This window comes from Mya arenaria, chromosome 4 (assembly GCF_026914265.1).
Source record: "Mya arenaria isolate MELC-2E11 chromosome 4, ASM2691426v1".
NCBI classification, from domain to species: Eukaryota; Metazoa; Mollusca; class Bivalvia; order Myida; family Myidae; genus Mya; species Mya arenaria.
The window spans coordinates 8986983-9003354 of record NC_069125.1 but is presented as its reverse complement, the minus strand read 5'-3'; the positions used below and the strand labels follow the sequence as shown (position 1 = coordinate 9003354).

The following is a 16372-nucleotide window of genomic DNA, read 5'->3' as shown; positions in this document are numbered from 1 at the left end:
GGAGTTGTTGTCATTTAGTCCGGACCACACGCCACCCTTTTCCGACACGAAACAGTAACGTTGGGCTATCAACAAAAGCGAGGTAACTAGAATTAGCTTTATCCTGAATCGATGGAGTTACTACCAAGTCACTAATTGGTGGGTCTATTGCTAAAAGGCACACCATTTTGAGGGAAAGTGACTAAAGAGATAGTTTTGAGTTTGTCCATGTATGTATACAACTATAATTGTAAACAAGTAAACAATGTTCAATTGATATAGTTCGGACATTAAACGAAATATTATTGTGTGAATTTAACACTCAAAAATAATAGTTAATCTAAGTTAAATACTGAAACCTTGCTATTGATATAGAGCACTGAAATATATACTACTCAAAACACTAAATAGTTAAGACCTTACTCTTAGGGATCATTTCTATAGTAAGTGTCGCCAGGACGTCAGGTAAAACTGACGGGACCTAACACCACGAGGACGAGACAGAGCGCCCCTTTCTGAGCGCGAAGCGGGCAGGGTCCGCCGCTGGATCATAGCGGCACGGTCCCTGTCATTGATGAACGTTCCTCTCCTCCCTAAGTGGGGAGTTGGAGGAAAGGGGCGCATTCTGAGTGGTGCTAGGATTCAAAAACATTAAATCCATTGTAAGACAAATTTATTGTTTTGCAGCAGAATGGTGTGCTTGTTTACGTGTTTAATTGGAGATCCACAAGAAGCAACAACAATTCAATACAAAAACAGATCGTTCTTTGAACGCCATTAACGCATTCTTCTTCTTCTTCTTCTTCTTCTTCTTCTTCTTATTATTATTATTATTATTATTATTATTATTATTATTATTATTGTTTTTATTATTATCATTTTATTTTTTTTATTATTATTATTGTTCATATTTTTAGTAGAAGTATGTATTCAACACAAATATACGGCAAAAAGGATGAGTGTCGAATTAGCAAGGTGGTCTCTGACTAACAAGTAGACCGAAGTCACCTTGTTAGCAGAAGTTCAAACGCTTTTGGCCCGGTTGTACAAAGATCCACAATGCTACGGCTCACCCCGGAATTGCACAACGAAAACCTAGTACTTATATGATGATTTCTCGCGTCTATAAATGGCTGTGACATATTGAGCTTAACAAAAGCGAGGTAACTAGTATTTAAACTTAACCTGTTCCGACGGAGTTACTTATCACTACCAAGTCACTTTTAATTATATCATTTTTTTTAACAAACGTTTTATAGGTACATATTATTGTTAAGGGAATTACGACATAATGCTAGCTTTGCTTATCGAATGAGTGTTCAAATTAAAATAATAGATCTGGAAATATTATTTCTTTCAAATAAGACACGATGTAGGTTTCTCTCCACCCTAAGTGGAGCGCTGAAGGAAAGTGGCGCATTCTGAGTGGAGCCAATATTCAAATACAAACATCTTTAGCAATAGCTGCCTGATTAATTATCTGGTGTCACTTAAAGAAAAAAAGAGAGAGAACATTTACCGAATGCAATCCTATAATCCTATTAGACAGTAATGGAAGCAACCCAATCAGGTGGCTTAGTTACTTATTCGAATTACGTTTATTCCTGAAACCAGGCCCTTAAGGTTAATTTTCTGCTTAAAAAAAACAAAAACCACATAAACGTAATTGTTTATATTCAAATGTTAAAAAACAAAAATAGAAAAAGATGAGTGTCGAATTAGCATGGTGGTTCTGACTAACAAGTCGACCGAAGTCTTCTCGTTAGCAGAGGTTCAAACGCTTTTGGCTCGGTTGAATGTGCATGTACGCATATAGATCCACAATGCTACGGCTCACCCAGGATTGCACAACGTTAACCGCGTATATGAATATACCAACGTACCTTACCGCTCTGTTAGTAGCTACTCTACACTTGCAAATTCGAAAGTAGATAGTAAGTATGTATTTGATAATAAAACATTTAACCATAATTCATAATAAAGTCACAATTAAATCCGGAGTTAAAATATGAAATCGTACTCAAAAAGCCAAAGTGCATGTTATCTAATTTACACTATGTACTATTCTAGTAAATTACTTATTGCTTTAGAGGCAATGATTTTTTCAATTCAAAATTGATTGTTTTATGCGGTGTATAAATGAAACATGCGAATATCTTATGTCACTTGTGGTGAGAAGTGAATTAAAAGTATTTCAAGGCAACAAACAGTAGATTTTTAAATTATGCTTCAATCTTAAAAACAATGGACGGGTTCTGATTTAGCAAGGCGGTTCTGACTAACAAGTCGACAAAAGTTTCCACGTTAGCTGGAACATCTTTTTAATTCCAATGATTAATTCGTACATGATTGTTATAAATGGTTGGCTAAAAGTAGCAGTTAACAGTTGGAATGAGATAGTGTCGAAATCGTGGAGGTCAAATTTCTGTCTAAAATACACTGGAGGTAAATTTGGGCATTTCCTGTCTTTAAAAAAGGGAATTCTAGATTTTCAGTTCAAATGCCTTTTTTTTCTGCTAAACTTGTACGTACTTGGCTGGTTTTATGTGAAACTGTGTTTGGACACACCTCCATATTCGAATCTAACGTTCGGTTGAAAACCTGTTGTCTGCAAGCCGTTAGGTTTAAATAATGTGAAATATGACCAGTTCGTTTATGGATACGCCCCGCATTGAACCGCCAGTGACAGCTGAACAAAATGCAGGCATGTGTTTGGTGATGTCATTCGCAAGTAATTCTGTTGATCGGGCTTGAATGTATATAGACAACTGAAATGTTGTATATGGTCACGGACATGTAAACACTAGAAGTAAGTTTTCATTTCATGGTGTATATGTCCGTGATTCGATTTTTCACTCTAAATTCTCAACTTCTTTGCCCACCAGGACGCCCAATACGTATTCATTTCCCGCGTTTTTGTAATATCTCAGCCTGTTGAAAGTTTAAATGCTACTTTCTTTTATTAGGTTGATGCTGCTCAAAGCGGAGTTGTTGTCATTTAGTCCGGACCACACGCCACCCTTTTCCGACACGAAACAGTAACGTTGGGCTATCAACAAAAGCGAGGTAACTAGAATTAGCTTTATCCTGAATCGATGGAGTTACTACCAAGTCACTAATTGGTGGGTCTATTGCTAAAAGGCACACCATTTTGAGGGAAAGTGACTAAAGAGATAGTTTTGAGTTTGTCCATGTATGTATACAACTATAATTGTAAACAAGTAAACAATGTTCAATTGATATAGTTCGGACATTAAATGAAATATTATTGTGTGAATTTAACACTCAAAAATAATAGTTAATCTAAGTTAAATACTGAAACCTTGCTATTGATATAGAGCACTGAAATATATACTACTCAAAACACTGAATAGTTAAGACCTTACTCTTAGGGATCATTTCTATAGTAAGTGTCGCCAGGACGTCAGGTAAAACTGACGGGACCTAACACCACGAGGACGAGACAGAGCGCCCCTTTCTGAGCGCGAAGCGGGCAGGGTCCGCCGCTGGGTCATAGCGGCACGGTCCCTGTCATTGATGAACGTTCCTCTCCTCCCTAAGTGGGGAGTTGGAGGAAAGGGGCGCATTCTGAGTGGTGCTAGGATTCAAAAACATTAAATCCATTGTAAGACAAATTTATTGTTTTGCAGCAGAATGGTGTGCTTGTTTACGTGTTTAATTGGAGATCCACAAGAAGCAACAACAATTCAATACAAAAACAGATCGTTCTTTGAACGCCATTAACGCATTCTTCTTCTTCTTCTTCTTATTCTTCTTCTTCTTCTTCTTCTTCTTCTTCTTCTTCTTCTTCTTCTTGTTCTTATTAGTATTATTATTATTATTATTATTGTTTTTATTATTATCATTTTATTTTTTTTTATTATTATTATTGTTCATATTTTTAGTAGAAGTATGTATTCAACACAAATATACGGCAAAAAGGATGAGTGTCGAATTAGCAAGGTGGTCTCTGACTAACAAGTAGACCGAAGTCACCTTGTTAGCAGAAGTTCAAACGCTTTTGGCTCGGTTGTACAAAGATCCACAATGCTACGGCTCACCCCGGAATTGCACAACGAAAACCTAGTACTTATATGATGATTTCTCGCGTCTATAAATGGCTGTGACATATTGAGCTTAACAAAAGCGAGGTAACTAGTATTTAAACTTAACCTGTTCCGACGGAGTTACTTATCACTACCAAGTCACTTTTAATTATATCATTTTTTTAACAAACGTTTTATAGGTACATATTATTGTTAAGGGAATTACGACATAATGCTAGCTTTGCTTATCGAATGAGTGTTCAAATTAAAATAATAGATCTGGAAATATTATTTCTTTCAAATAAGACACGATGTAAGTTTCTCTCCACCCTAAGTGGAGCGCTGAAGGAAAGTGGCGCATTCTGAGTGGAGCCAATATTCAAATACAAACATCTTTAGCAATAGCTGCCTGATTAATTATCTGGTGTCACTTAAAGGAAAAACAGAGATAACATTTACCGAATGCAATCCTATAATCCTATTAGACAGTAATGGAAGCAACCCAATCAGGTGGCTTAGTTACTTATTCGAATTACGTTTATTCCTGAAACCAGGCCCTTAAGGTTAATTTTCTGCTTATAAAACAACAACCACATGAACGTAATTGTTTATATTCAAATGTTAAAAAACAAAAATAGAAAAAGATGAGTGTCGAATTAGCATGGTGGTTCTGACTAACAAGTCGACCGAAGTCTTCTCGTTAGCAGAGGTTCAAACGCTTTTGGCTCGGTTGAATGTGCATGTACGCATATAGATCCACAATGCTACGGCTCACCCGGGATTGCACAACGTTAACCGCGTATATGAATATACCAACGTACCTTACCGCTCTGTTAGTAGCTACTCTACACTTGCAAATTCGAAAGTAGATAGTAAGTATGTATTTGATAATAAAACATTTAACCATAATTCATAATAAAGTCACAATTAAATCCGGAGTTAAAATATGAAATCGTACTCAAAAAGCCAATGTGCATGTTATCTAATTTACACTATGTACTATTCTAGTAAATTACTTATTGCTTTAGAGGCAATGATTTTTTCAATTCAAAATTGATTGTTTTATGCGGTGTATAAATGAAACATGCGAATATCTTATGTCACTTGTGATGAGAAGTGAATTAAAAGTATTTCAAGGCAACAAACAGTAGAATTTTAAATTATGCTTCAATCTTAAAAACAATGGACGGGTTTTGATTTAGCAAGGCGGTTCTGACTAACAAGTCGACAAAAGTTTCCCCGTTAGCTGGAACATCTTTTTTATTCCAATGATTAATTCGTACATGATTGTTATAAATGGTTGGCTAAAAGTAGCAGTTAACAGTTGGAATGAGATAGTGTCGAAATCGTGGAGGTCAAATTTCTGTCTAAAATACACTGGAGGTAAATTTGGGCATTTCCTGTCTTTAAAAAAGGGAATTCTAGATTTTCAGTTCAAATGCCTTTTTTTTCTGCTAAACTTGTACGTACTTGGCTGGTTTTATGTGAAACTGTGTTTGGACACACCTCCATATTCGAATCTAACGTTCGGTTGAAAACCTGTTGTCTGCAAGCCGTTAGGTTTAAATAATGTGAAATATGACCAGTTCGTTTATGGATACGCCCCGCATTGAACCGCCAGTGACAGCTGAACAAAATGCAGGCATGTGTTTGGTGATGTCATTCGCAAGTAATTCTGTTGATCGGGCTTGAATGTATATAGACAACTGAAATGTTGTATATGGTCACGGACATGTAAACACTAGAAGTAAGTTTTCATTTCATGGTGTATATGTCCGTGATTCGATTTTTCACTCTAAATTCTCAACTTCTTTGCCCACCAGGACTGCCAATACGTATTCATTTCCCGCGTTTTTGTAATATCTCAGCCTGTTGAAAGTTTAAATGCTACTTTCTTTTATTAGGTTGATGCTGCTCAAAGCGGAGTTGTTGTTTTTTAGTCCGGACCACACGCCACCCTTTTCCGACACGAAACAGTAACGTTGGGCTATCAACAAAAGCGAGGTAACTAGTACTGACTTTATCCTGAATCGATGGAGTTTACTACCAAGTCCCTAATTGGTGGGTCTATTGCTAAAAGGCACACCATTTTGAGAGAAAGTGACTAAAGAGATAGTTTTGAGTTTGTCCATGTATGTATACAACTATAATTGTAAACAAGTAAACAATGTTCAATTGATATAGTTCGGACATTAAACGAAATATTATTGTGTGAATTTAACACTCAAAAATAGTAGTTAAACTAAGTTAAATACTGAAACCTTGCTATTGATATAGAGCACTGAAATATATACTACTCAAAACACTGAATAGTTAAGACCTTACTCTTAGGGATCATTTCTATAGTAAGTGTCGCCAGGACGTCAGGTAAAACTGACGGGACCTAACACCACGAGGACGAGACAGAGCGCCCCTTTCTGAGCGCGAAGCGGGCAGGGTCCGCCGCTGGGTCATAGCGGCACGGTCCCTGTCATTGATGAACGTTCCTCTCCTCCCTAAGTGGGGAGTTGGAGGAAAGGGGCGCATTCTGAGTGGTGCTAGGATTCAAAAACATTAAATCCATTGTAAGACAAATTTATTGTTTTGCAGCAGAATGGTGTGCTTGTTTACGTGTTTAATTGGAGATCCACAAGAAGCAACAACAATTCAATACAAAAACAGATCGTTCTTTGAACGCCATTGACGCATTCTTCTTCTTCTTCTTCTTCTTCTTCTTCTTCTTATTATTATTATTATTATTATTGTTTTTATTATTATCATTTTTTTTATTATTATTATTGTTCATATTTTTAGTAGAAGTATGTATTCAACACAAATATACGGCAAAAAGGATGAGTGTCGAATTAGCAAGGTGGTCTCTGACTAACAAGTAGACCGAAGTCACCTTGTTAGCAGAAGTTCAAACGCTTTCGGCTCGGTTGTACAAAGATCCACAATGCTACGGTTCACCCCGGAATTGCACAACGAAAATCTAGTACTTATATGATGATTTCTCGCGTCAATAAATGGCTATAACATATTGAGCCTAACAAAAGCGAGATAACTAGCATTTAAGCTTACCCTGTTCCGATAGAGTTACCTATCACTACCAAGTCACTTATAATTATATCAGTTTTTGAACCAACGTTTTATAGGTACACATTATTGTTAAGGAAATTACGACATAAAACTAGCTTTGCTTTGTCGAATGAGTGTTTGAATTGAAATACTAGATCTGAAAATCTTATTTCTTTCAAATAAGACACGATGAACGTTCCTCTCCCCCCTAAGTGGAGCGTTGAAGGAAAGTGGCGCATTCTGAGTGGAGCCAATATTCAAATACAAAATTCTTGAGCAATTTCTGCCTGATTAATTAACTGGTGTCAGTTAAAGAATAACAGGGAGAAAACATTATTACCGAATTTAATCCTATAATCCTATTAGACAGTAATAATAACAACCCAATCAGCTGGCTTAGTTTCTTATTCGAATTACGTTTATTCCTGAAACCAGGTTCTTAAGGTTAATTTTCTGATAATAAAACAACAACCACATACACGTAACTGTTTATATTTAAATGTTAAAAAAGTAAAAATCGAAAAGGATGAGTGTCGAATTAGCATGGTGGTTCTGACTAACAAGTCGACCGAAGTCTTCTCAATAGCAGAGGTTCGAACGCTTTTGGCTCGGTTGAATGTGCATGTACGCATATAAATCCACAATGCGACGGCTCACCCGGGATTGCACAACGTTAACCGCGCATATGAATATACAAAGGTAACTTACCGCTCTGTTAGTAGCTACTTTACATTTGCAAATTCGAAAGTAGATAGCAAGTATGTACTGTATAATAAAACATTTAACCATAATGCATAATCAAGTCACAATTAAATCCGGATTTAAAATATAAAATCGTACTCAAAAAACAAATGTGCATGTTATCTAATTTACACTATGTACTATTCTAGTAAAATACTTATTGCTTTAGAGACAATGCTTTTGTCAATTCAAAATTGATAGTTTTACGTTGTGTGTAAATGAACTATGCGAATATCTTATGTCAATTGTGTTGAGAAGTGAATTAAAAGTATTTCAAGGCAACAAGTAGTAGATTTTTAAATTATGCTTAAATCTTTTAAACAAGGACGGGTGTTTATATAGCAAGGTGATTCTGACTATCAAGTCAACAAAAGTTTTCCCGTTAGCTGGAACATTTTTTTAAATTTCAATGATTAATTCGTACAATATTGTTATAAATGGTTGGCTAAAAGTAGCAGTAAACAGTTGGAATGAGATAGTGTCGAAATGGTGGAGGTCAAATTTCTGTCTAAAATACATTGGAAGTAAATTTGGGCATTTCCTGTCTTTAAAAAAATGGAATGCTAGATTTTCAGTTCAAATGCCCCTTTTCTGCTAAACTTGTACGTTCTTGACTTGTTTTATGTGAAACTGTGTTTGGACACACCTCCATATTCGAATCTACGGTTCGGTTGAAAACCTGTTGTCTGCTAGCCGTTGGGTTTAAATAATGTGAAATATGACCAGTTCATTTATGGCTACGCCCCGCATTGAACCGCCATTGACAGTTGAACAAAATGCAGACATGTGTTTGGTGATGTCATTCGCAAGTAATTCTGTTGATCGGGCTTGAATGTATATAGACAACTGATCTGTTGTATATGGTCACGGACATGTAAACACTAGAAGTAAGTTTTCATTTCTTGGTTTTTAAGTCCGTGATTCAATTTTTCACTCTAAATTGCCAACTTCTTTGCCCACCAGGACTGCCAATACGTATTCATTTCCCGCGTTTTTGTAATATCTCAGCCTGTTGAAAGTTTAAATGCTACTTTTTTATTAGGTTGATGCTGCTCAAAGCGGATTTCTTTTTGAGTCCGGACCACACGCCATCCATTTCCGACACGAAACAGTAACGTTGGGCTATCAACAAAAGCGATTATCCTGAATCGATGGAGTTACTACCAAGTCACTAATTGTTGAGTCTATTGCTAAAAGGCACACCATTTTGACGGAAATGTGACTAAAGAGATAGTTTTGAGTTTGTCCATGTATGTATACAACCATAATTGTAAACAAGTAAACAATGTTCAATTGAAATAGTACGGACATTAAACGAAATATTTTTGTGTGAATTTAACACTCAAAAATAGTAGTTAATGTAAGTTAAATATTGAAACCTTGCTATTGATATAGAGCACTGAAATATATACAACTCAAAACACTGAATAGTTAAGACCTTACTCTTAGGGATCATTTCTATAGTAAGTGTCGCCAGGACGTCAGGTAAAACTGACGGGACCTAACACCACGAGGACGAGACAGAGCGCCCCTTTCTGAGCGCGAAGCGGGCAGGGTCCGCCGCTGGGTCATAGCGGCACGGTCCCTGTCATTGATGAACGTTCCTCTCCTCCCTTAGTGGGGAGTTGGAGGAAAGGGGCGCATTCTGAGTGGTGCTAGGATTCAAATAAACTATATCCATTGCAAGACAAACTTACTGTATTACAGCAGAATGGTGTGCCTTTTACGTGTTTAATTGGAGATCCACATTAATCAACAACAATTCAATACAAAAAACAGATCGTTCTTTGAACGCTATTAACGCATTCTTCTTCTTCTTCTTCTTCTTCTTATTATTATTATTATTATTATTATTATTATTTATTATTATTATTATTATTATTATTATTATTATTATTATAATCATTATTATTGTTATTATTATTACCATTTTTATTTTTTTTATTATTATTGTTAATATTTTTAGTAGAAGTATGTATTCAACACAAATATACGGCAAAAAGGATGAGTGTCGAATTAGCAAGGTGGTCTCTGACTAACAAGTAGACCAAAGTCACCTTGTTAGCAGAAGTTCAAACGCTTTTGGCTCGGTTGTACAAAGATCCACAATGCTACGGCTCACCCCGGAATTGCACAACGAAAACCTAGTACTTATATGATGATTTCTCGCGTCTATATATGGCTGTTACATATTGAGCTTAACAAAAGCGAGGTAACTAGTATTTAAACTTAACCTGTTCCGATGGAGTTACTTATCACTACCAAGTCACTTTTAATTATATTATTTTTTGAACCAACGTTTTATAGGTACACATTATTGTTAAGGGAATTACGACATAATACTAGCTTTGCTTATCGAATGAGTGTTCGAATTAAAATAATAGATCTGAAAATCTTATTTCTTTCAAATAAGACACGATGTAGGTTCCTCTCCACCCTAAGTGGAGCGCTGAAGGAAAGTGGCGCATTCTGAGTGGAGCCAATATTCAAATACAAACATCTTTAGCAATAGCTGCCTTATTAATTATCTGGTGTCATTTAAAGGAAAAACAGAGAGAACATTTTACCAAATGCAATCCTATAATCCTATTAGACAGTAATGGAAGCAACCCAATCATGTGGCTTAGTTACTTATTCGAATTACGTTTATTCCTGAAACCAGGCCCTTAAGGTTAATTTTCTGCTAATAAATCAACAACCACATAAACGTAATTGTTTATATTTAAATGTTAAAAAACAAAAATCGAAAAAGATGAGTGTCGAATTGGCATGGTAGTTCTGACTAACAAGTCGACCGAAGTCTCCTCGTTAGCAGAGGTTCAAACGCTTTTGGCTCGGTTGAATGTGCATGTACGCATATAGATCCACAATGCTACGGCTCACCCGGGATTGCACAACGTTAACCGTGTATATGAATATACCAACGTACCTTACCGCTCTGTTAGTAGCTACTATACACTTGCAAATTCGAAAGTAGATAGTAAGTATGTATTTGATAATAAAACATTTAACCATAATTCATAATAAAGTCATAATTAAATCCGGATTTAAAATATGAAATCGTACTTAAAAAGCCAATGTGCATGTTATTTAATTTACACTATGTACTATTCTAGTAAATTACTTATTGCTTTAGAGGCAATGATTTTTTCAATTCAAAATTGATTGTTTTACGCGGTGTATAAATGAAACATGCGAATATCTTATGTCACTTGTGGTGAGAAGTGAATTAAAAGTATTTCAAGGCAACAAACAGTAGAATTTTAAATTATGCTTCAATCTTAAAAACAAGGGACGGGTGTTGATTTAGCAAGGCGGTTCTGACTAACAAGTCGACAAAAGTTTCCCCGTTAGCTGGAACATTTTTTTTTAATTCCAATGATTAATTCGTACATGATTGTTATAAATGGTTGGCTAAAATGAGGAATAAAAAGTTGGAATGAGATAGTGTCGAAATGGTGGAGGTCAAATTTCTGTCTAAAATACATTGGAAGTAAATTTGGGCATTTCCTGTCTTTAAAATAAGGGAATTCTAGATTTTCAGTTCAAATGCCTTTTTTCTGCTAAACTTGTACGTACTTGGCTGGTTTTATGTGAATCTGTGTTTGGACACACCTCCATATTCGAATCTAACGTTCGGTTGAAAACCTGTTGTCTGCAAGCCGTTAGGTTTAAATAAGGTGAAATATGACCAGTTCGTTTATGGATACGCCCCGCATTGAATCGCCAGTGACAGCTGAACAAAATGCAGGCATGTGTTTGGTGATGTCATTCGCAAGTAATTCTGTTGATCGGGCTTGAATGTATATAGACAACTGATATGTTGTATATGGTCACGGACATGTAAACACTAGAAGTAAGTTTTCATTTCATGGTGTATATGTCCGTGATTCGATTTTTCACTCTAAATTCTCAACTTCTTTGCCCACCAGGACTGCCAATACGTATTCATTTCCCGCGTTTTTGTAATATCTCAGCCTGTTGAAAGTTTAAATGCTACTTTCTTTTATTAGGTTGATGCTGCTCAAAGCGGAGTTTTTTTTTTAGTTCGGACCACACGCCATCCATTTCCGACACGAAACAGAAACGTTGGGCTATCAACAAAAGCGAGGTAACTAGTACTGACTTTATCCTAAATAGATGGAGTTACTACCAAGTCACTAATTGTTGAGTCTATTGCTAAAAGGCACACCATTTTGAGGGAAATGTGACTAAAGAGATAGTTTTGAGTTTGTCCATGTATGTATACAATTATAGTTGTAAACAAGTAAACAATGTTCAATTGAAATAGTACGGACATTAAACGAAATATTATTGTGTGAATTTAACACTCAAAAATAGTAGTTAATGTAAGTTAAATACTGAAACCTTGCTATTGATATAGAGCACTGAAATATATACTACTCAAAACACTGAATAGTTAAGACCTTACTCTTAGGGATCATTTCTATAGTAAGTGTCGCCAGGACGTCAGGTAAAACTGACGGGACCTAACACCACGAGGACGAGACAGAGCGCCCCTTTCTGAGCGCGAAGCGGGCAGGGTCCGCCGCTGGGTCATAGCGGCACGGTCCCTGTCATTGATGAACGTTCCTCTCCTCCCTTAGTGGGGAGTTGGAGGAAAGGGGCGCATTCTGAGTGGTGCTAGGATTCAAAAACACTAAATCCATTGTAAGACAATCTTACTGTTTTGCAGCAGAATGATGTGCTTGTTTACGTGTTTAATTGGATATCCACAAGAAGCAACAACAATTCAATACAAAAACAGATCGTTCTTTGAAAGCTATTAATTCATTATTATTATTATTTTAAAAAAATAAAATATTATTATTATTATTATTATTATTATTATTATTATTATTATTATACGACAAAAAGGATGAGTGTCGAATTAGCAAGGTGGTCTCTGACTAACAAGTAGACCGAAGTCACCTTGTTAGCAGAAGTTCAAACGCTTTCGGCTCGGTTGTACAAAGATCCACAATGCTACGGCTCACCCCGGAATTGCACAACGAAAATCTAGTACTTATATGATGATTTCTCGCGTCTATAAATGGCTGTAACATATTGAGCTTACCAAAAGCGAGATAACTAGTATTTAAGCTTATCCTGTTCCGATAGAGTTACCTATCACTACCAAGTCACTTATAATTATATGTTTTTGAACCAACGTTTTATAGGTACACATTATTGTTAAGGGAATTACGACATAAAACTAGCTTTGCTTTGTCGAATGAGTGTTTGATTTGAAATACTAGATCTGAAAATCTTATTTCTTTCAAATAAGACACGATGATCGTTCCTCTCCCCCCTAAGTGGAGCGTTGAAGGAAAGTGGCGCATTCTGGGTGGAGCCAATATTCAAACACAAAAACCTTGAGCGATTTCTGCCTGATTAATTAACTGGTGTTATTTAAAGAAAAACAGAGAGAAAACATTTTTACCGAATTTAATCCTATAATCCTATTAGACAGTAATAATAACAACCCAATCAGCTGGCTTAGTTTCTTATTAGAATTACGTTTATTTCTGAAACCAGGTTCTTAAGGTTAATTTTCTGATAATAAATCAACAACCACATACACGTTATTGTTTATATTTAAATGTTAAAAAAAACAAAAATCGAAAAAGATGAGTGTCGAATTAGCATGGTGGTTCTGACTAACAAGTCGACCGAAGTCTTCTCGTTAGCAGAGGTTCAAACGCTTTTGGCTCGGTTGAATGTGCATGTACGCATATAAATCCACAATGCGACGGCTCACCCGGGATTGCACAACGTTAACCGCGCATATGAATATACAAAAGTAACTTACCGCTCTGTTAGTAGCTATTTTACATTTGCAAATTCGAAAGTAGATAGCAAGTATGTACTGTATAATAAAACATTTAACCATAATGCATAATCAAGTCACAATTAAATCCGGATTTAAAATATGAAATCGTACTCTAAAAGCAAATGTGCATGTTATCTAATTTACACTATGTACTATTCTAGTAAATTACTTATTGCTTTAGAGACAATGCTTTTGTCAATTCAAAATTGATAGTTTTACGTTGTGTGTAAATGAACCATGCGAATATCTTATGTCAATTGTGTTGATAAGTGAATTAAAAGTATTTCAAGGCAACAAGTAGTAGATTTTTAAATTATGCTTAAATCTTTTAAACAAGGACGGGTGTTTATATAGCAAGGTGATTCTGACTATCAAGTCAACAAAAGTTTTCCCGTTAGCTGGAACATTTTTTTAAATTTCAATGATTAATTCGTACAATATTGTTATAAATGGTTGGCTAAAAGTAGCAGTAAACAGTTGGAATGAGATAGTGTCGAAATGGTGGAGGTCAAATTTCTGTCTAAAATACATTGGAAGTAAATTTGGGCATTTCCTGTCTTTAAAAGAATGGAATGCTAGATTTTCAGTTCAAATGCCCCTTTTCTGCTAAACTTGTACGTTCTTGACTTGTTTTATGTGAAACTGTGTTTGGACACACCTCCATATTCGAATCTACGGTTCGGTTGAAAACCTGTTGTCTGCTAGCCGTTCGGTTTAAATAATGTGAAATATGACCAGTTAGTTTATGGATACGCCCCGCATTGAACCGCCATTGACAGCTGAACAAAATGCAGACATGTGTTTGGTGATGTCATTCGCAAGTAATTCTGTTGATCGGGCTTGAATGTATATAGACAACTGATCTGTTGTATATGGTCACGGACATGTAAACACTAGAAGTAAGTTTTCATTTTTTGGGTTTTATGTCCGTGATTCAATTTTTCACTCTAAATTGCCAACTTCTTTGCCCACCAGGACTGCCAATACGTATTCATTTCCCACGTTTTTGTAATATCTCAGCCTGTTGAAAGTTTAAATGCTACTTTTTTATTAGGTTGATGCTGCTCAAAGCGGATTTCTTTTTGAGTCCGGACCACACGCCATCCATTTCCAACACGAAACAGTAACGTTGGGCTATCAACAAAAGCGATTATCCTGAATCGATGGAGTTACTACCAAGTCACTAATTGTTGAGTCTATTGCTAAAAGGCACACCATTTTGAGGGAAATGTGACTAAAGAGATAGTTTTGAGTTTGTCCATGTATGTATACAACCATAATTGTAAACAAGTAAACAATGTTCAATTGAAATAGTACGGACATTAAACGAAATATTATTGTGTGAATTTAACACTCAAAAATAGTAGTTAATGTAAGTTAAATATTGAAACCTTGCTATTGATATAGAGCACTGAAATATATACAACTCAAAACACTGAATAGTTAAGACCTTACTCTTAGGGATCATTTCTATAGTAAGTGTCGCCAGGACGTCAGGTAAAACTGACGGGACCTAACACCACGAGGACGAGACAGAGCGCCCCTTTCTGAGCGCGAAGCGGGCAGGGTCCGCCGCTGGGTCATAGCGGCACGGTCCCTGTCATTGATGAACGTTCCTCTCCTCCCTTAGTGGGGAGTTGGAGGAAAGGGGCGCATTCTGAGTGGTGCTAGGATTCAAATAAACTATATCCATCGCAAGACAAACTTACTGTATTACAGCAGAATGGTGTGCCTTTAATGTGTTTAACTTCTTCTTCTTCTTCTTCTTCTTCTTCTTCTTCTTATTATTATTATAATAATCATTATTATTGTTATTATTATTATCATTTTTATTTATTTTATTATTATTGTTAATATTTTTAGTAGAAGTATGTATTCAACACAAATATACGGCAAAAAGGATGAGTGTCGAATTAGCAAGGTGGTCTCTGACTAACAAGTAGACCAAAGTCACCTTGTTAGCAGAAGTTCAAACGCTTTTGGCTCGGTTGTACAAAGATCCACAATGCTACGGCTCACCCCGGAATTGCACAACGAAAACCTAGTACTTATATGATGATTTCTCGCGTCTATATATGGCTGTTACATATTGAGCTTAACAAAAGCGAGGTAACTAGTATTTAAACTTAACCTGTTCCGATGGAGTTACTTATCACTACCAAGTCACTTTTAATTATATTATTTTTTGAACCAACGTTTTATAGGTACACATTATTGTTAAGGGAATTACGACATAATACTAGCTTTGCTTATCGAATGAGTGTTCGAATTAAAATAATAGATCTGAAAATCTTATTTCTTTCAAATAAGACACGATGTAGGTTCCTCTCCACCCTAAGTGGAGCGCTGAAGGAAAGTGGCGCATTCTGAGTGGAGCCAATATTCAAATACAAACATCTTTAGCAATAGCTGCCTTATTAATTATCTGGTGTCACTTAAAGGAAAAACAGAGAGAACATTTTACCAAATGCAATCCTATAATCCTATTAGACAGTAATGGAAGCAACCCAATCATGTGGCTTAGTTACTTATTCGAATTACGTTTATTCCTGAAACCAGGCCCTTAAGGTTAATTTTCTGCTAATAAATCAACAACCACATAAACGTAATTGTTTATATTTAATTGTTAAAAAACAAAAATCGAAAAAGATGAGTGTCGAATTAGCATGGTGGTTCTGACTAACAAGTCGACCGAAGTCTTCTCGTTAGCAGAGGT

At 35.9% G+C, this 16372-nt stretch overlaps 6 non-coding genes across 6 annotated transcripts; all 6 read left to right on the top strand.

Annotated features, from left to right (window-relative positions):
* Window positions 1-392: 392 nt before the first annotated feature.
* LOC128233154 (small nucleolar RNA U3) lies at window positions 393-613 on the top strand. Its single transcript, XR_008260649.1, has one exon. It is a non-coding gene; the product is annotated as a small nucleolar RNA U3 (small nucleolar RNA).
* A 2742-nt stretch (window positions 614-3355) lies between these two features.
* Window positions 3356-3576, top strand: LOC128233160 (small nucleolar RNA U3). The gene has a single exon (XR_008260655.1). It is a non-coding gene; the product is annotated as a small nucleolar RNA U3 (small nucleolar RNA).
* Window positions 3577-6340: 2764 nt separating this feature from the next.
* Window positions 6341-6561, top strand: LOC128233159 (small nucleolar RNA U3). The gene has a single exon (XR_008260654.1). It is a non-coding gene; the product is annotated as a small nucleolar RNA U3 (small nucleolar RNA).
* A 2695-nt stretch (window positions 6562-9256) lies between these two features.
* On the top strand, window positions 9257-9477 carry LOC128233153 (small nucleolar RNA U3). The gene has a single exon (XR_008260648.1). It is a non-coding gene; the product is annotated as a small nucleolar RNA U3 (small nucleolar RNA).
* A 2768-nt stretch (window positions 9478-12245) lies between these two features.
* Window positions 12246-12466, top strand: LOC128233152 (small nucleolar RNA U3). The gene has a single exon (XR_008260647.1). It is a non-coding gene; the product is annotated as a small nucleolar RNA U3 (small nucleolar RNA).
* Window positions 12467-15101: 2635 nt separating this feature from the next.
* On the top strand, window positions 15102-15322 carry LOC128233150 (small nucleolar RNA U3). The gene has a single exon (XR_008260646.1). It is a non-coding gene; the product is annotated as a small nucleolar RNA U3 (small nucleolar RNA).
* Window positions 15323-16372: the final 1050 nt, after the last annotated feature.